The sequence below is a fragment of the Ambystoma mexicanum genome, chromosome 2q, assembly GCF_040938575.1.
Source record: "Ambystoma mexicanum isolate Mex_15411 chromosome 2q, UKY_AmexF1_1, whole genome shotgun sequence".
Taxonomy (NCBI): Eukaryota; Metazoa; Chordata; class Amphibia; order Caudata; family Ambystomatidae; genus Ambystoma; species Ambystoma mexicanum.
The window spans coordinates 1,304,548,600-1,304,570,244 of NC_090924.1; the positions used below are offsets into that span (position 1 = coordinate 1,304,548,600).

General features: G+C 42.8%; 1 protein-coding gene across 1 annotated transcript in view; it reads left to right on the top strand.

The window, feature by feature from the left end:
* EAF1 (ELL associated factor 1) overlaps positions 1-21,645 on the top strand; it is a 234,333-nt gene that overhangs the window by 85,372 nt on the left and 127,316 nt on the right. The gene's annotated exons all lie outside the window — the stretch shown is intronic.

Here is a 21,645-nt window from a genome sequence, read left to right on the forward strand (position 1 = left end):
ATTCCTCTATGCGCCATCTGCCGGTCATGATGTCAGGGCCAATTTATATTGAGGCGCTGCACCACATGACCTGATTTTTGCGCACACTCTGTTCATTTCACGTCTGTGGTTTTGGCACCCTTTTCAGGAGCCAGAAGAAGACTGAATATCGCTGGTCAGATTATCGTCTCTTGCAAGGTCCAGCACTCTGGCGAGGGTGCATTTCAGACTCGATTCATGTCTCTGGAGGTCCAGCAGGATACCACCAAAGTTTCAGCTCGATTCTGAATTTGGAAGACCATGCACCGCACAATGGCTTGAGGTCTGTGGGTATTGGGGATATTGCAACCTCGCAAAGGTCGCAGCATGACATGGGATGACTCAAAATGCAGGTCTTGTTGAGTTTACTGGATCTCACCAAGCTCTGGATAAGGGTGGTCCTTTTCGGGATCCCCAGGTCGGTTGGAAGGAAGGGTAACAGCAGGCTCTGGTAACACAGCAGGCACTCCAGTCGCTGGAAATCACTGTGGTCATTGTTTCTTCGTCTTCAGTTTCAGCTTCAGTGGTTGACTTGTCAGCAGCTTCCACGTTTCAGAGTTTTTATCAGGAACTACTGCACAACTTCTGCATTCTCCCCCTGCATTGTACTGCAAGGGGTGGCCTGGCTGTCCAATGTTACCAGGTCAGTAAGAAAGGGGATACATTGTATCCCCCAGCACCCCACATTAGGTGGGGTGTGCTGGCTCACTATATATAAAATGTGAAGGGGGTTGAACATCCCTCTGTACTACTTGGGAACTATAGTTTACCCAAGTACATGAAAGATACATTAATAGGGGAGTCCATAGGGGCAACCCAGCCTAAGCCCAATATTTGTAGAAAAATATAACTTCATCCATACACTATGGAGAGACATACAAAGGTCACCCATAAAAGGAGTAAAAGATTAGGTGAGAGGGGGAAAAGATTCCCCTTCACCTAGGGACAAGGTAACATAGTTACCTAGTCCAAGCAAAATGTTCTGGGGTTGATGCAGGTCAGGAAGATTTATCTTTGATATGAAAATCTTAAATAACAACCACAAGCTATAATGAGGCATGACAATGAGCATGTTAATGGGAAGGAGAAGTGGTAAGAGGTCTCAACTCATGATTATTCCGAATCTCCCACAACTCTGCCGAATACGGCGCTGAGGGGTCATCAAGCCAAATATTAAAATCTCCAATACATGATGATATTTAAAACTTATGGTTGTAAGGAAAATATCTAAATTGGTTAGAAAGGTTTGGCTGGACCTGGGGGTCTATAGCACAAAATAATATTGAATAACCATGTGGGTGAAATCCAAATATTCATATGCCGTATTTGAGACTCCTCATCCCATCTAAGTGGCTCGAAATGTGAATATTCCAAGAATTCTTGTATATCACTGGGATGCCTCCACCTCCTTGCATGGGGCGATTTAAGAATTGACTAAAATAGTCTTGCAGGACTAGAGAGTGAAAAATTGCTGGAGAAGCATCTCTGAACCACATCACTGTAAAAAACAGGAAATCCAGTTTATGTTGTTCCATTAATTCATAAGGCTCTGATTCATGTGAGACTGCTGATTTGGCATTCACTAGTGTGGTTTGAAATGACATATGTGGAGGTATTGATGTAGTTGGGCAGGTAGTCACATATGTTGTGTTCCCTGATTTTATTTTGCGGTCTTAATACCATTTAATTTGCACAAAGTGTCTATTGGACAAGTGAGGAATTATCATCGTAAAACTACATCCTGTGTCATGTCTGGTAAACCCTTCTCCAGCATCTATCCTCAATGGGAGTAACTACCCAAACGTCTTACTGTCACTGGTCAGTAGCATTGAAGCATTGATATTTTATTTCTATTGCGCTCGTACACAAGTGTTTCAGAGCGCGACAAGGCAAGGGAGGGGAGCAGGGGAGAACAAAACGGCGAACGTACTAGGCCCAGTGGCATTGAGAACGCGCTAGTGCATGGGAGAGGGGGAGGGGAAAATGGAAATTGCGATGCAGAGGAGAAACAGATAAATAACAATAAATAAATAATAAAGGCAACAAACAGTTTTAGTGCAGCCAGCAATTTCCAAGTGTCTGGTTTAAGGCAGCAGACAAGGTAGGTCTGATAAGTGCAGGAAGAAAAGTAGTTTCCTCTCTCTCGGCGAGAGAGTCTTAATACGTCTTGGACCCTCCCCTCATTTAAAGAAACCATCAGTTGACTCTGGCAAGCCATAAAACTATCGCCTAATTATCAACACACCTTTTCTGAGAAATATTCTTGAAAAGGTGGTACCTTCACAGCTCCATGGTTTTGTTGAAACATTTACATGTTTGGGCGATAGACAGCCATGTTTCAGACCTTGGAGGAATGCCAAGACCACACATTTGATAAAGAACGTTTACATATTGACCAACACCAGGTTACCCTCCTAACAATTCTGCATGTTTTTGGCTGTCTTTCACTTGCTCGACAACCAGCTCATTATTGAGAGGCTTTGATGGATGGATGGTTGGTATGTTGCTGCCATATTCTCATTCAAATACTTTCTCCCCAATCGTGTGCAGACCATCAGCTTCGATTGCGTTGAGACCGTCCTAGCCCAAATTGGGTAGCGTTTTACTAAATGGCGACACCCCCCCCCCCTGCTGTTTCATATATACAATAAATGCTTTCATGATTTATTATTTGATCAGGGTTTATGCTTCTAAGCTTCACTTCAAGATTTCTGAAACTACTACACAGTGCCTGCAAAACTAGAATACATAATCTCTTCCATATGAATCTGGGTGCAGGCCAGCGGACTGAATCTGAACAGCAATAGCACTCTCCTTTCCATCATCGGCACATAATCTATAGCATCAAAACTCTGCTGTGAGTGCCTAGCATTAATCATTAAATCCCATGTTCTTCCCATTTCTTTGCAGGTTAATACCGTAGACAGCATATTTGACTCCCACTTAAAGGTAGAGGCTCAAATCAGTTTAGTGGTCCACTCAAAAAGAAAATATATTTTATTATTTAAACGTTTTTGCCCCTATCTTTTGGAAATTGACCTGACTACAATAACTAGATCAATAATGGGCACCAAATAGTATACGGAAATTAATTATACATGTGCGCACTCAAAATCTCCTACGCTGCTCTGTCTACGCTACCATTTACTCATTTTGGAGCCTACACCACTCCACTACTTCACTATTTGCACTGGCTTCCAATTCTGTCCAGAATCTCATTTATGTTTAATGTAGTGATGCTTACCTAACACAGCTTTCATCATAATATGCTTATAGCAAATACTGTGTTTTTTACAAGGTCGATTTCCTTGACCTGTGGACATTTTAGTCAAATATTTTACATACAAATGTAGTGTGTTTGGGGGCAGGGGGTTGGGGGGTTGGCAGGGTCAGGTGGTGGGGTGGGTGGGAGTGACCCCCCCTCTTCAGCCCCCATTTAAATAAAAAATCAATCAAAACGACCACAGGGAAAAATTCAAATGAGAAAAGTGACCTTGTTAAAAACATGTACAACCGCTTATATAACTTAATCATCAATATACCAGACACCAGCCAACTGTAAGGAACTCATGGTGGCAACAGTAAAGACAGACACAGTGATCACAGTTAAAGGGTGTTTATTGAACAATGCATGCAGGTTGGAAAAATGCCTAATCTAAACCTAAATCTAAGATGGGAGCAAGCGTCGACCATCAAAGGAAAATTAAGGCAGTCCTTGTGGTGTCGTGTCAAATAAAAGGGCCTATACTAAAGAAAACGATTGCCAAATCCTTACAACTAATTACAGAAAGAGTGTAGGATAGGGTTTCAATAAAGAAAGAAGTGTTATCAAATAATAAGTCAGGATGTGATTGCCAGGGGGTCTCCCTTGCCCATGTTTTGTGCATGGGACAAAGTGGATCTCCTGAGCACAGCACACGCTTGAGCTTTCCCAGCATGAGCCGACGGTTCTGTATCAGCTATCGTGTTCCTCGATGGTTTTAAGTCTCTTGCCTTCGAAGCCTGATGTATCCAATAAACAAACAAACACAAAGTTCTGCTTCACGTATACCTTGGGTGATGGCTTCACCGCTGGGGCCCCCTCTTCTGGGCACAGACCCCCACTAGACAGCTCAGTTCTCAGTGAACTTTGGGTGATAGCTTTCAAACCCTGGATCTCCCTCGACCAGGCATGGACCCTAGATGACAAAGAGGCACCTTCCTTGCCCTTGTCTTGCAATACTTCTTGCTTTCAAAAATCCGCTGTTGGCTTCCCTCTTCCGGGTTCACTCTCGCCTACTTACACTCACGAGTCTTAATGTCTTTTCAAACAATGTACTGTGGACTTCCATCTGCCGAGTTTACTCCTGTCAACACAATGTTGATGGGGTTTTAGACTTCCTCCCCTCTTGTTAGAATTTCACTGCCAGGTTCACTCTCGCCAACCTCTGCGATATACAATTCATGTACTCGTTTTCACTGTGTGGGATTCGGTTCCCTTAGCTTTCACAATCATCTGCCAGTCAAAGACTTTCAGCGGTACAGAGGATTTTATAAGACGCCTGTATGAACACTTTGGCCTTTGTTCGCTTCCTCCCAAAGCCCTTTGGTTACTGTAGGTCAATAGCAGGTTAATCGCCTAGAGTCTCTTGAATGAACATGCAAGTGGCGTTTGATTCTGCTATGTAGCTTTCCCGTTTTCTTGTATCAATAGTTCTTTGTTTATTCAAAGTTCAATTAGCCGCTTGTTACTTTCGTTCAACACAGTTCGGTTTCTTTATCGGCTCTCCCCTCGACTCACCGGCTGTGATTTACTGCTTTGCCTTCTTGTCTGTGGAGTCAAGGCCGGTACCATTGGGCCATGCGTCTCTCCCGGGTACCGTTGACATCTGCTGCAACACACGCTTTCTATTGTCTGCGTCTTACGATTCCTTCTCATGTGGCTTCACGGGTCTCTGGCGATAAGGGCAAGGTCACTTCTCCCCCTGGTATCCACTCAACTTGCACCGTCTTTCTCTTCCTCTTGAACTGCCTTGCTGAGTTAGCTCTCACGTTGTGCAGTCTGCCTTGCTCATCCTGTGCTCTCATGCTCCACCTTTTATCCCTGTAAGGAAGGGAAAGGGCAGTCAGGTGTGTGTGATTCTGATCGATTGCCAGACTTTGCCTGACACTTGTATTGGGATATGTCGGGTAAACGGTTGGGTGGTAGTCTATAGTCTTTCGTGTTGTGCAAAAGTGTTCTTGTGGAAAAGGGGGGCACTGTTTTGGAATATCCTACGTGGTAGGATGGGGAAAAGGTGTTGAAAGAAGGGGGATACTGCGTCTCACCCACCTTGTCCCACTTCCACTCTCCATGGGCCGCCCCATCCAGGTGATCCTCCTGCACTAGTCCACCCACAGGAACTGGATCCAAAAGCGATGGCCGTGTCCTGGCCATCTCGATGACAGATCCCAAGAACTAGAAAGGGAGACACGTTTCTCACACCAACCAGATCTCATTCAGTCACGTACACAGAGTTTAATGTACCAACCTATGACCTCAGCTGGGAAGAAAATCTTGGTATGTTCAAGGAACACAGGATTGGATTGGTCTTACAATTGAACTGCAGCTGACACCTTGTCCAATCATTCAAGAAATGCTAAAATCAATTTTTCGTCAGCATTTTACCATCTGTACACAATTTATGTTGCAGGGTCTTCTTTCCTTGCTCTTTAATTTTAACATGAGTCTTTTCATTCCTTCGGGTATTCAGGTATTATAAAGTGCACTATGACCCATTGGTCTCTTAGCGCTGAAGATTGAAAAACTGAAAACTCGCAGGATTTGAAAAATCCAGAAAAAACATGTCTAAAGACCCTTCTGAAAAATGTGCATTATTGTTAGTAGTTCTTATGTCAAGAAGAGGATTCCAGTGAAGCAGGTCTTTAACCAAAAATGGAACACCATTCTATTTTTGTGGGCTCTTTTACCCTGAATAGAGTGTAATGCATTTTGTCTAGAAAGGGCTCTATGGACAATGCACAGTATGTTAAATACAATATGCTATTACACTAGCACCCAGTAATAGGGTAAATGTCTTCCATACAACTCGTTTTAGTCAATAATCTTGCTGCCTCATTTTGTCAAATTTACAGGCACTTAATTAGATATGCAGCAATGCCTAAATATGGGGAATTTCCTTAGAGCAACTGGACAAGATGGTTGATATTACTTTGTCAGATAGGCACTGAGGAGGTAAAACAGGGAAATGTAGCCATCACAGGTATGTTCTGACAGGTGCAACTACTGGCATGTTGGGGAAACAACACCACAAATGTGTTTCTACAAGGGCAAATACTGAAATTTTATGGGCAAATGTTTTTCAGGTTTGTTCTTTTAGAGGCAAGTATGGCCATGTTAGTTCAAAGCCATCATAGGTGTGTTCTGTGAGAATTCTGAGGGCGTTCTTCCATTTAAACCCCTTAAAACCCCCTACCAGGTAATCTAGGAGGGCCATGTCCTGTTATTTCTCCTGGGAGTTCACAAAATACTGAGAAGAGGAAGATGCCTCCAGGATCAATGCGGATTACCTCCCTTTACCATTCAAGTGCTGACATGAAGAAGAGGCCTGAACTCACTTAATTGGGGTCAGGCAAGGCAAACCCTCAGCTTACACCTGCAACCTATTAATCACCCACAGCTGTATAAAAGCTGGGACTGCAGGAGGAGTAGAGTGTTCGAGAAAAAGCTGATCACATGGGTAGCTAAGAAAACACAACAGCTGAGTGAAAAGCAAGCAGCGTTCCGGTGTGTGTTTTCATGGGAGCGCATACAAATTTGAAGGAAACCTGAAAGCTCTTTGTTGCATGAGCCTGCGGTCTGAAACTACGCCTTGACAAGAGAACTTCTTGATAATAACTAAAGAAGCTTGCTGTGATGAAGAGCAGAAAACCAAATGTGACCAGACTTGGGGAAAGGAGTCCCGAGATCAACGCTTCTGTGTGTGTGTTGACTGCCAGACACCCATCCGAAGACTTCAGCATTGTTAAAGTCAATCACTGTGTACCGGGTATATACCTTCCAGTCAACAGAGAAGACCTGAATCGAGAGCTATTCACCTCTGGACTGGAGGTAGCAACCACACAGAAGCCCTGATCCATCCATCGCTTTCCCCAGCGCTGCATCATCAGCTGGTCCGCGTTTAGCCAGCTACCTGCCAAAAAATTGACTGCCCTTTTTCATGGGCACCTTCCGCCTCTGCTGAAAAATTCCCAGAGCTCTTCTGGGACCTCTCCTACTACTCTGGTCCATCTCCTGCTCCTGAAGGGCCTTTCCATGCTGCTGAAACCAGATCAAGAAGTCATCACCCCTTGCAGATACTCCTGGACTGAGATGTCTAACTGCCAGTGGACGACTCGAAAATGCAGCCAGTAAGGACTCTACAGTGAGCATTATTATCCCCACAGATTCGCTATACCGCAGTGTAGCTGTTTTTTAAGTTGAAGTCTGGTAGTCAAGATAGCTTATATCTCATTTGGTTCTACAACCATCCTTGACTAGCATTGGGTGAATGGTCCTTATTTAAACGGTAGATGCATGTAGTTTCCCCTCTCGATAGCTGGAAGGCTAACTGGGAACTTCCTAGTGAATTTCTGCAAAAACCAGCTTCATAGGGCCATCTGCCTGTAATAGACTTAACTCCAAAAAGGGGTATGGATGGACTTCTGAAATATTGTTCTTGGGTGTTAGGCATCAATTCACAAGATTTTAAAATGGCTAGTATTGTCTAACCTTCACATGCCCAGTTCAGGTATCTTGCATTATATATGCCTATGTTTGACTATGTTAACTACTAAGGTGGTAGGTATTCCTCTTTGGCGTTGGGAAACTGTGTATGTGCATATGTTTAATATCAATTTTACTTACCATAGGGTGTTGTACTTGATACATTCTTGCATTTTTATAAATAGTTTATTTACGCACGTGCCTGTGTGGAGCTCTGCTCCTCAACAGACTTTGCTCTTGTTAACTTCACAGTAAGCCTACATCCATCTGACTCTAAGCATGACTGATCAGTCACTGTACGCTTGAATGAATAAGTGTAATCTGGTTGCACCATTAAGTTGGCTTCATAGAACCTCTCACAAGAGTAGTCTCTAAAAAACCCTTTTATCACTTTTGCTTTTTCTTTTTGTTCATCACACGGAAGCACTATATAATAGTTACATGTAATATCCTGGAAATGGTCTTGTTTCCAGGGCACCTTTCATTCCTGTATCATTGGGCCCATACATGTGCACTATAAAACTTGCCCGGGGAAAATAGGAGGCACATCTCAACCTTTACCGTTTAATTGTCTTATTGGGTTGTTTGTGCTTTCTTCTGCTGTTTGTTCCTTGTTTACAAGTCTTTACTTAGTGCTACTTTATTCCTTGATTGCCAGTTTTGATTTTTTCTTCAATGTGTAACTGCTTCCTGTAAGGAACCTTCTGAGTTTTAAGTCCACTAAGGCCAGGCAGTGTGGTTTAAGAAAAGGTTTCCAGTTTCTCCATATAAAAAAGGCGACGTCGGGACCACGGGTGTGGACCCTTGATGGGAAGAAAGAAAGCAGGGTAGCAGAAGGTAGTCAGTGGACTTGGTGTACGATAGTTGAATATCCAGTGCTGTGGTGTAGCTTAGAGAAGTGTAACTTTAGGTACCAATGGGTGGGCTGGAACAAGATTCCACTTTTACCTGTGTGTAGAATTGCTGAAACGAGGAAGGACAAGAGGGGCTGGAGAGAACAATAAATTACAAATTCTATAGCCCCCTTGTACCAGCATAAGCCCATACAACTGATCGGGTTTGAACGCCTGAGATCCAAATGTTTGAGGGAGAAAAGGCCTAAATAACCTTCAGTCTTTTCTCCCTTGAACATTTTCAACTTGGCCTCCACCCACATATCCATCAACCCCATACCAACTCCCCCACAGCCTCCTACTTACCTTGCGGCCGCTGACTCAGGGGCCTGTTCCCTTTCACTTCCGTGATCAGGAACCATGCCTTTTTTTTCAGGTTGGCTGCGGAGGACACCACCTCAACCCCCTCTCATAATATAGGCATCAAGGGTGCATGGGACACTCCAGCAGCCCCCAGCACTGAATGTGTGATCTGATCAAACATTTCGGCCGTTCCGAATTTTCGAATGGCCGAAATTTGGCTAAATCACGCATTCGGTCCATTTTTCTCTGACATTTTGGACGTGTCCCATACAACAACCTTGGTATACGTCAAAACTCTGCCAATGTCTTCAAAAAATTAGAAGATTGGTACGAAAATGGCATAAAGATAGGTTCCAAGTTAATCTGAGTCTCCTAAAAAATGTCAGCTCCAATTACAAATCTGAAATCATTGCTGCTAAGTAATATATCTTTACGACTGTTATGGAGAATTCTCAGAAATGTGCTAATTCCCTGTTACCTTAGAGACCCCCAGCTCTTTTGCTGGACTTTAGGACTTTTAATTTTTATCCTGGAGAGAGTGAGACCTTTCTCCCACTCTCTCATGTATTTTTCTTTGATTTGAACACTGTGTTTCTTTTGGTTCCGGAGTCTGACAAACTCCATAGGAATCACCTTTTTACATTGTGACGCACAGCACTTGCAGTGCACTGGCACAGGGATGTCTTTCAGATTTCCCAAAGGTTTAAATACCTTCTCTTCTTTAAACTACTGTTTCCAAGAGCAGTGAAGTGAAATTGACTTAAATTACCTTTTGTAACTTTGTAGACCCAGCACACACTATCTTACATAGAGTGCTGGAGGGGTTACTTAGTAACCCCTTTGTCTACTTTCTCATGTAACATTTTTATGTTCCCTTTTCTACAATTAATGGCTGGTGGCAGTGGTTTATTTATTTCTACCATTGTGTGTTTTAACGCGGGATGCATTCGCAGCTGCAGTATAGCAGCAACGGGTGTCCTTTTTGTCAAAATAGCCCGGTCTTCTTTTTTCACCAGTTCTTGTTGAAAAGGTCCTTCTGAGAGTTACTCTGTGCGTCAAACCAGGTTTGGTCCCTTCGTTCATTTTGTCTTTGGCAGGGTTCACTGGTGAAGCCAGCCTCTGGCTCCAGCGTGTCTGGCAGGGCAGGAAGCGATGGAGGTTGCCGAAACTCCCTGTGCTTAGTCTCCCTGGTTACAGGAATGCACCCAAAGGTGATTGGCTGGCTGGCTGTCCTTGGAGGACAGCCACTCTGCTGTGTGAGGGACAGCTAGGCTGCAAAGAAATGGGAGAAACCTGCATAAAAGGCAAGATCTTTTATACAGAAGGCAGAGTCGACCACTGGACAAAGGAATCCGAAGAAGAACTTGGAAGAGACACTTGCTGCAACTCCTGGACCGTTGGTTTTCCCGATGAAGCCCTGCTGCAGTGCCGAAGCTCTGAATTCGCTTTGACTACAGGAGCCCTGCAAAGGACAACTTCTCCCCATGGGTTGGTGGGACCAATCGACCCCAAGACAAACTCATCTGGAAATCCTCTCTTTGCTGGCTGTACTTCCATTGCTGCTGCTGGAACCGAGTGCCAGGGGACAGGAACACCAGAATCTAGTGCATCGGACTCCCTCGAAGCAGGGCTGACCAAGCCTGAGCCACCACAGCAGAGTGCTGGACCCCAGAAGCAAAGAAAGCCCACAAGGTGTCCAAGAACCGTGGTGGTGCTATTCGCGAGAAGCTGAAACTGATCTGAATATTGCTGCCGCCGACCTTCGAATCATAGTAGTGCAGGAGTCCTCAGAAATCCTCCCTCTTGTCCCCACGACTGAGGCCCATGAACAACAGGATCTGCCATACTACAACAGGAACAGAAGCCAGCTGGAACCAATTTCTTCAGACGTTAGGTGCTATGAACTAAGGGGTACTTGACTCTTGTTGTTTAGCTTGCTTGCTCTCAGTTGAGACTTGCAGTTGCTACCTTTTGTAGAGTTGCTTGCAGCCTTGCCCTTCACAAGCCTCCCAGCTTGTGGCCCAACAGTGATTTCTTTTTCTACAAAACTGTCTATAACATTGTGCAAGACTTTTTACTTACCTTCAAGAAGTGCAACAGCTCCCCTAGACTTTGCTGAAGTAACATTGGGTGTCCTGGCTCCCTGAAGACTCTTCTAACCTCTGACTTTGTGTTTTGATCTGTCCCTCCAAAAGTCTTACATTCTTTACTTGTGTAGATGGGAAAGGGTTAGTCTACATTGCATTGGGGGGTTCAAAAGTGCTTCCCAGTTTCAGAAACTTGTTAACCATTGTTTCCTTCCCTAACCTTTTCCATTTGACACCAAACTCAGTATTGCTCTAAATGTACCAGTGACATATCACTGTCCACAGTGTCCTAGTTATTGAAGTTAACTCAGGGTGTAGGAAGTGTCTGTGTGCCATCCCAAAAGGGTATCTACTGATTTATTGAAACATAGTGTGTATTTCGAAGTATATTTAAGTGTTACATATTTGCTCCCTTATAAAGAAGGCTCATTCAAACTGATTGTTAAATTAATAAATAATTGTTTAATCGAGAAACCTTGTTATTTGGATACTTTCACTGTGAAACTCTATGTTGCAACCCTACAGCTCACATTGACCCCTCTTGAGATAAGCCTAGCTGCTCAGTCACTATGCCAACTTGTGTAGTACATGCTTATACCAAAGGTTGGGTTAACTGTTGTCAAGAGGACAAGGCTGGTGCAGTCTCCAACAGGGTACTGCATACAATCTTGCCTACTAATATTGAACAGGCTGAAAACTCCCATTACCATATAAAGCTATTTCTCTAGAGTTGCTCCAGGAAATATAATTTAGTGTGAATATCAAAATAGAGAACATACGTCTTTCTATGATGGCCCTAAAACAGGTAAATATTAGGGCCCTGTTTAGGCCGATTAAACTTAAATTTCAAGGAGATTTCCTATTTGGAAATGCACCAGATTGCTTTTTCTCTGAGATACAAGCCTTGTCCAGGAAATCTCAGTCCAATTAATATCGTACTTAAAGTATATAAATGTGATTTTATGATACTTTACAACCTTGGTGAACACCTCACTTTCTATGCGTATTGTCCCCTCAAAGTTACAACTCTTATGGATCGCTCTGTTATTAAAGAAACCATCTCTTGATCCAGATCAGTCTTGAAACTACATACCCATTGCCAATATTCCCTTTCTTACGAAGCCACTGGAGAAAGTAGTTGCATTCCAGTTGCAGGAGCATCTAGAGTCTTGTGGACTTCTTGGTGAGCATCAGTGAGGGTTTGGGCCCCACTGCGGAACTAAAACCGCTCTGCTGGAGGTAAGAAACAGTTGCTCTCGAATCTGTACATTCATGAATCCTACCGCTTGATAACATTTGACCTGTCAGTTCTTTTGACACCCTTGGCCACAATATTTTACTTCAGAAACTGAGTTCTATGGCACAAGTTGTCTAACACTGCCTTGCACTGCTTCAGGATTTAGTGTCCAATTGTTCTTAATGTATATGCTGAGATGACCTATATACAATATTCTTTCCAGTGAACTGCGTTGGGGGCTTTCCTCCTCTATATTGTTTAAGATTTATTTAAATGTATTAAAGCTGTTTCATGATTTCCTTTCATACCTTGATATTTGATTTCACTATTACACAAATACACCCAATTGGTTTTTTACAATCCGATTCCCCTCTGATGGATAATTGTTCTTTTCAGGTGTGTTTTCACAAATTAAATCCTGGATGCAGTTCAGTTTGCTGCGCTTACATATGAGCAAAATGAAACATGCCACTCACGCAGGATTTCTCGAACACCCTGCCCCCACTTGGTTGGCTTACATTGGGCCTCATGAGTCAGCCGGTCCGGAAAGAACGGTGGTGATAAAACCGCCACCACCGTTCTTTCCGGACCGGCTGATTCTGAATCCTGCAGGCGGGAGGTGTCACTCCCGCCAGGTCTGACCTGGCGGGTTTAACACCACCCGCCTGCAGGCGTAAATGGAAACACCTTCTCCATCATAGACGGAACCAGTGTTTCCATTGTCCCCATCCCCATGGAGCCCTATGGGACTCCATGGGAATGGGGACTTACACAATTCCGCCTCCAGAATTCCCGGGTCACCGGGGTTATAATGCCCCGGTAATTCTGGGAATCACGGAGGCGGAATGGTAATACGAGTCCGGCGGTAACCTGCCGGTTTTTCAGGCTCGGTGACCGCCAGACTCGCAATGAAGCCCATTGTCTCCCGTTTTGCATGAAAGTAAAAACTCTTGAGATTTACTTTTGATGCTCACTTTTATTTTTGTTGCCCAAATCAATTCAGTTGGTAGCACCTAATATTATCTGCGTCCTTTTAAACAGACTTGAAGGAGGACTATTTGGGCATTATTGCTGGGGCCAAAGTAGTGGACTATTGTAATGCTATCTGTGTAGGTCTCCCTACATCATTAGTTAGAAATTCCAGGTATGAAACCAAAAAAGTGATGGGTGGAAGGTTTTGAATTAATCTGAACCACTGGCACTGCTCTGGGCAACCTTACAAACCACCGTTGTGTAGCACGTCTGCGCCATTGCAAAAGGGGTCGAGCCTTATGCAAGTACTGCCACCAACGGGGCAGGCCTGCCCAAACTGCTGGCCAGCTCCCCTCTGCACAGAAAAACAAGCAATCCCAGACATATTTCAGCCTTAGAGGGCCTCATCAGTGAGGTGCAGCTTGGTTGCTATGGCGTAGCGAGCAAGGAACCCACGTCTGGGCATAAGACTAATTCTAAACCTTCCAACCATGACCCCTTTTGTTTTGCTATAGAAATGTCAGGTATTACAAAGTTCTACATCCAGGATTGATATGAATGCCTCCCTCAAACCCCAATCTACTTCTATTCTGGCTTCCAATATCGTCCAAAATTTGATTCTAAATATTTACTCTGGTCCCTAAATATGGCCATAGAAATGCCCCTTGTTATATGGCCAACAGACTTGAAATTTATGCTCCAAAATGCCTGCTTCGATCAGCAAAATCTCTACTATAAGCTCACCCCTAATTTGAATGTAACAACATCTGGAGGCAGTAACTTTTTGGTACGAGAAACAAGGGTATGGAATGACCTAAGAATACCTAATAGCGGAATCAGCTCTTCAGCAATTTATTGCACTTATAGTTTATTACAAACTAAATGTATCACTAAAAAAGAGCTGTACTAAGCACCTACCCGCAAATTCAACATACAATGAAGTTACGGGTAGGAGGCTGGTTTCTATACAGCATCCTGTTAAAGTATCATATTCCTAATCTATTCAAATCATTTATAAAATTAGCTGCTGCTATGGACAATGATATATTTCCCCCCTCAACAGGTAAGTCCACCATTCTTCCGCAGACAAGGTGCTAAGCTTTTCGAGATAATGCTTAAAGCAATTTGTTCTAAGCATTGTTAGAGCGTTACAGAATAGAAAGATGTGTTGCAGTGGTTCAACTGTTCCTCTAGTCTGACAAAATCAGCATGTTATATACTCCGGCTGGATCATCTTTCGAGCTATAAGGACTTCCCTAGTTTTATATAAATTAAATCTAATCCTCATAAATGATGTTCTCAAGTGAGGATCTGGAAATGTCTTCATTTGCTCTGGGCATTTTCCCAATCAAGTTGCTTTAGATATGTTTTCAAACATTCTCAGTTTATTTATCTTGTCTTGGGTCTCGATCCAGTCTGCTTCCATCAATTTCCGTTTCACCCTGCCAGGGTTATTTGCGAGGACTCCAAGAAGACCTTAAGTTGGTCCATCAAGGCTCTACAGGCAACTGCCCATCAAGCCACAAACGTACCTTTAACAGTTCCCAATTCTCTTCACAGTATCACCTCGATAAATGCCGTCGGCTTATAAGCGCACTTACTAATGAAGACTAAGGATTTCCATTTAGCCATTGCCCTCATTGATGGTAGGCCAAGTTCTCGTCTGATAGACTGGACTGGAGTAGCTCTTGGTAGGCAAAACACCCCTTTCCACAAAATGCCTTCCAGTTGCCTCTAGATCTTCTTTGGTGGCAGAGGTAGAGCCTTCGAGCCATATTTCGGAGAAGGTACCAACTTTGCCTTAAATAAATCAATCAATGGTAGCAGTGAAAATCTGCAAAACCTTCTTTTTAAAAATGTTGCTCCATTGGCCATCATCACTTTTTTTCTCTTTAAAGTTAGGGTGTTTTGAGCCTAAATGTTACTTTGGGTAATCTGGATTCCTAAATACTTCAAGCAATCCACCTGTTCAGTTACTCTGGTACCCAAATGCTATTCAAACAATAGTTCTTTCCTACATTTTCGAGGTCTTTCAGTGTTAGAATCTTGGTTTTCCCTTTGTTTATTACCAGGTAATTTTCAACAGCGTAATCATGTAGTCTGTTTAGCTGATTCTGGTGCCCTATTGGAGTGTGGTCCAGCAACACATGTGTAAAAGTGAGGAAATCTATGCTAAGGTGCATAGGAAATGTTTATACGATCGATAAAAGTATGCTTAAAACCACATGCCCGAACAATCGGGACAATGATATTTTTGAGCGCACTATTCCTTTAATCATAGCACCCTGTTGTCGGAGGAAATACCCACTGCTTGAGCGGTAAAGCAAGGATGTCCTTTTGCACCGAGAAATTTTTAATCTCTACGTCTTCAATCTTGGGTCCTATATGGAAGATGCGAGATCCTTTCCACCAACAATTGGAGGAGTTAAGGTACCCCGTCTGTTATATGCCGACGATTTATGCGAAATCAAGCAGCAGGGTGCGGCCATCTTGTGCTAATCTTATCCATTTATCCATCGCCCTAAGGTGAACTACCCTGGCGGCACTAAATCATATCCCCTGCCCCTGAAGCTGACATCACCATTCCTTGCGATATTCTCTGCCTATCTCCATGACGTTACTGTGCAGCGTCGGCAAACGTGCCCAGTCATCGCCTACGTTTTCACATCAGTTGACACAGAACCCGCAATATCAACACACATCCTCTCACAGCAGAGCGTGTTCCAATTCTGAATACAAAACACTACTTTTAAAGCAAACGGCAATACTCTGCAATTTAGAATGTGCTTTTATTTCACAATAAACGCTCCAAAAACATCCGCTGATTTCCATATTCAACCACATTGGTAATTTCTTTCTTTGTTCTCGATCCGTTTATCATGAGTCACACGGCATTCCTTTGGGTGTAAGAAGCGCATTGGACGTACCGTGAATTGCAAGGCTTCGGCATCAGCTTGTTGCTAGACCACCGTAAACGATGTCAAGTTGCTCCGTGTCGCTGGTACCGCGAAAGGGCTTATCGGCCAGGGGCGATCGTCCCAAAACCGCGTGATTGAAAGCCAGCCATTTAGGTGTATCTGCGACTGCCTTCTGAAGAAGCCATCAATTGGTATTTGGAACTGATGACATTCGCAGAATGGAGGATGTAGCTGTATAGAAAACATAACAGAAATATGTCTCAGTAGCCGTTCTTTATTCTAATTTATCAATTTACACATTAATTATGCACTGTGTGAAAACTAATGATGAACACAAACATGAAACAATGCAAACACAGAGAAAACATTGTGGAATGTTGGAGTCTACGATGTGCTTGAGAGGTTAGTGCAATGGAGTAAGTTTATCTCGCAATGTGATGGGGATGCGGAAGGTGACGGAAGAATTATAACAACACATAGACAGCATTTTAACCGAATATTAGCTAAAATGTGGCATTGGTGGAACCTGTAGAAACCCTGACGTGCACTCCATGCATTTCGGTGCTGACCCGCCCATGTGCCCGGGACAAAGACAAGTACACACTGTTTTTTTTTGTGTGTCGTTACAATATGCCAAAAACAACAACCCATTACAATCTTATATTTAACTCACTGATTGCAACCAATTTGTTGGGACTGTTTCCCTGGGCGAGATCCAAACATAATTGTTTCAGTTATTTCTTTTTGGACGTCAGCTGTGGTTTTGTAATATTATCTAGGTTGCCATAGATAGTAGTTAATTAGACTTTCAAATGTTTACATTTCCACTTGCGACATTCCAATGTCAATTATAATTTTTGAGTGCCATTCCAAGTTGTCTTTGAAAGAAAGGGTCTTCACATTCTCATTTAAATCATCTCCATTTTATTAATAAAAAACCAGGAGACAGAATAGATACTTTATCAAAGAAACAATCACATGGAGTGAAATATTAAATTCCTTTTCTTACTGAATTTGAATCAACGTGACTTGTATGATAAAAACTTTCCTGATGATCACCTGTGACCTAAACAGGCGTGAAACACGTGTAGAGAGTGATGAGAATGGCTACAACAGTATACTAATGCATTAATAAAACTAACAAATGTTGCAGGTGAGGTGGTATATCCCGCCCTCCTGAAGCATTCTCGTAACGGTCAAATGACGTCTAAGCTAAGGTGGGAGACACCTCCACCCCTCCTGTACCTATTTGTATCACCCATGTTACATATAAGTGTAATAACGCTCTGCTAATGTGTATGCTTTGAACCTCATTTTGTTTACTTCCAAATGCCTTATTTTTAGAGTCCCTCTGCCCCTCTGGTGAACTGCTCACTCTCCCAGCGCATCGCACGGCCAGCCCCCACCACATGTCAGCTCAGCCCGTCTCCTGTTCTCACGGCAATGCAGCTATTCATTTTTGCAAGTAGCGAGTCTCAAGCCCTGACAAAATGTGCTCGTACGAGAATGTCATACCAAGCCCTGCTCCAACCTTTGTGCTCAATCCGTCTCTGCTGACTGACTCATGACATATCCAACCCCATCGTGCCAGGCCGCAGTCCCCTGAACCCATGACCCCTGCTCCCTTTGAACGCACCTGTACCCCAGACCCTATCGCCGCGCCACTTCAAATTCACCTCCCATATACCTAATCTGGAGTGGTCAGATATTTTGATAACACTAACACCTATCCCCACTGTGTTTCAAATCGTTAGACTCCAAAGGCCGCAAATCAAAGATTGGCCCTTCTGATAAGGCATCCGATAGCAACAACCCCTAACACATGCACCCATAAAAACATATAGGTCAGAATGCACCTATTTCACACCAACAGCCCCCTTTCATGCGTTGTTTTGTTTAGAGTTCGTAGTTCTTGCATGCCAAGTTTGTTATCTAGCCTAGGTCTCATTCCTTAGATTTATTCAGCAATTTGGACAAGTGCTTGCTAAGGCAACTGCAGACCCTGCAGTTGCTTTCATGCTGATATCCATCTGACCCTCCCCCGATCAGTAAAGGACCCACAAGAGCTTGACAAAAGCGGGGAGTGTGAAAGCACAGAGTTACACTTTATGGCATCCTCCAACAGGCACTTCTTGCAAAAAGAAATTGACAAAGCGGATACAATTGAATATACAATTTGGATGCTTTATTTGGACAATTGACAAAGAGGATACATTTGAAAAGACAATTTGGACGCTTTATTTGGAAAATGTATACTTTTAATAACTTTTAAATTCAAGTTGAACAGATTTCCATTGGTCATGTACAATATATAAACATTATTGAACATATAAATAGCAGCTAACTATTTGAACCGGGAAGTGAACTGTTCCATGAGGTGTCTGCTTTCGGTGGACAGGGCACGTTTGCAATGTTTTGTGGCAATTTATGTGTCCTAGGAACAAAATCATCAGCGATGTCCAACTCAGTCAGCGTGAGATCTTTCACAAAATCGAATTCCATTTGCTGGTATATTGACTTGACCACCCATTTTTAGCATTTTCTTTGCAAAAGCCCTTGTGTAATGGAGCATCCCAAAGTTTCCTGCAGTTCTCGATTGTTCTCTCCCTATGTTCTCGTTATGCACTAATACCGCTAGTAGTATTCGATATTGCATCTCGACTATGCCGAAATGCAATCTCTTGGGCCTGTACTTTAGGCACATATTGTGGAACACCTCCATATCTCCTGTGTGACAGAATTCTGTTAGTCCCTTCAGATCTCTTGATAGAGTTTTATCAAACACGATCTTCTCAAGAGCTTTGTGTGGAGGTGAGGATGGAACCAACCACTTCTTCTTGTGTTCCTGCTTCTCCAATAACGGTCCATGTGCACATGAATGAAAATGTAGGTTTTCTGTCCATGAGTGGACATTGAAACACTGGTGCATCAATGAGTGCCATATTTAAAGTCGAATTTACACATACCCATCACAAGTTTTGGAGCACCACCAAAGATGGTTGCTGAAAGACTGGGACCACTGTAAAATATTTTCGGAACCCTTTTTTATACCAGCATCTGTGATTTTTTTTATTGATTGCTTTGGCAACACGCCATACATCAAATTGATGGCGAATGTTTGAAAACTGCTCTTGCATGGCCTTAGCTATTAAAACATGTCTGTCGGTTGCTATGAGGTCTGTTTGCATTCCCCTCGATTGGAGATCTTCCAGGGATTTTATAAAACCACGTTTCTCCATGGCCACTGAGGATTTACATTCGGACACCTGCATGACCACCAAACTCACAATTTTTTTAGTTTCCATGTCCTGAAAGTGGTATGTGCATTACTTTGCTGAAAATCCGGATCTGTCACACTGTCCATCGCCAGCTAGCCTGAACCGTTAGTCAAAGAATGTACTTTCAATTGACATTAGTTACATTTTTCAGGCTTGACTAATTGCGGGGAATAAAAATTCTCTTCGATATTTTTAGTACTGCGTTTTAGAGAGGAACTGAAGTCCCACAAATGTACAGAAACTGGACAACTTACTAAAAGTAGAGCCACTGAAAAGTAAAGCTGATGCACACAGTAGATTTCCAGCTGGCACTTTGCCCAGCATCATTTGAACGTACCATGAAAATGTAGCATGGACCCTGGGCACAGGTGGCTTGGATTTTCAGGTTAGTGCCTTGTGATACACAAGTCACATTCACCAATGGCTGCCCGCAGACTTCCCCCCCTCACTGGATGGACACATTTCAGCATCCGTATAATCTCTACCAGGCAGCTGTTGAATACAATGTACTTGTGCTCCTTTATTAAACCATCGTCCTGCATGAATGTGGTTTGTGACTCAACTGTGGTGGACCTATCAGCCAAACTAGACACACTGAAGTCGAGATCTTTGGCAAGTTCCTCGGTCAATTGCGGTGAGGCTTCAGTCTGTCATTTCAGCTTGTGTTATTTGCACACGAATTGGAGAAACCATCAATATCGATTTTTTTTTTATTGGGTGGCCATTTTTTTTGCGGGTGTAGATTGTGTGAAACGGTCACTGAGTAATTCAAAAGCATCTTCCTTATATTCAGTTTCTTCTTCATCTTGTCGAGTTCTCACACTGTAGCAATGGTCCAAAGACACTTTGCTTGCTTCGCCGGTCAAATTCAATTGATTTTCTGGCCATTGGGCATAAGCATCTCGAGTCTGCTTATTGACAGGACCACGGCGCGCCTTAAATAATAGTTGCTCCATGGTGAAATCTGTTTGGCAAGCAGCATCTTTGGTTTAATTTGTTGTCTGTGTCTTCATACTTCTTTTTCTTCTGGGCCTCTAGGAGATGGGTTGTAAAAACATGTTCAATGTAAATCCAACATACAGTATGTAGCACTTTAGATTTAAAAAAAACATGCTATGAACACAACACCAGCCCAAAACACTTTTTTGTAAACCAAATTGTTTGTAAGATACCCTTGTTTTCTTGATTTTCTGTGAAACCGTGTTCTTCAATTTAACGACCGCACCAGCAAGCTGGTCCACCGCCTCTGATCCATTTCCCTCCTCTTCTAATTCCCGACCTTGTATACATCCCTTGAATATAATATTCATTCAAAAAAAGTAAATCGTATTTGAAATCAAATTCTTTTATCGCACACATCGCTTACATACATACCCTCGTAAACCGTGTACGTCATTTAGTCAAAAAAGACATTTCGAATTTCACCTGATTGATGGCAAGTGTACTCGATCAGAGATCACTGTGCAAAACCTACTGATTGTAATGTTGCACTCAAGCATTTTGCATTGTATTCTGCATTAGGGTAGAGAATGTAACGTTAGAATTGAAATGATAAAGTTTGAAACACTACACGTTTATATGAATGTTATTGTCCAATAGTATCAGATGTAGGATTTACTTTCTTTCATTCAAGGGAACTGTCAGTACGCATACCTCATACTCTGGACCAGCTCCAAAGGATGATGCAATTGTAGTCGAAGTACCAGCATCCCCCTGCAACACAGTACTTGTTTTAGTATGGATGAAAACAGTGAAATTGAACAGAGAAAATCGGATGCAGACAATGGTACATATAAATAAAAACCCATAAATGAAGAATTATGTAAACAACCGATAGGATACGTAAACTATGTTATATTATTTAAAATTCCATGCATAATGCATTCTCGTAACCGAAAAGTGAAATAAAACTACCTGATAGGCACTCGAAGTTGTTGTTGACTCCGGAAAAGAAATGGTTGCAGAATATTGCTCCTTCATTTTCAGTGTATTGTCACAAAGTGGTAAATAAAACATTAGATTTGCATTAGATATGTGGGATGCTCCAACTCTCAATAATAACTTCTGCAAGTCTGGATGGCTCAGCATTGGTATACTGGACGTGTCCGTGATGTCGTCACTACCGATGGTCTGTGCTTCAGTCATTATGCTCACCTAAAAGAAGTGACATGTGAAGCATCCGATTAAGAAAAGAT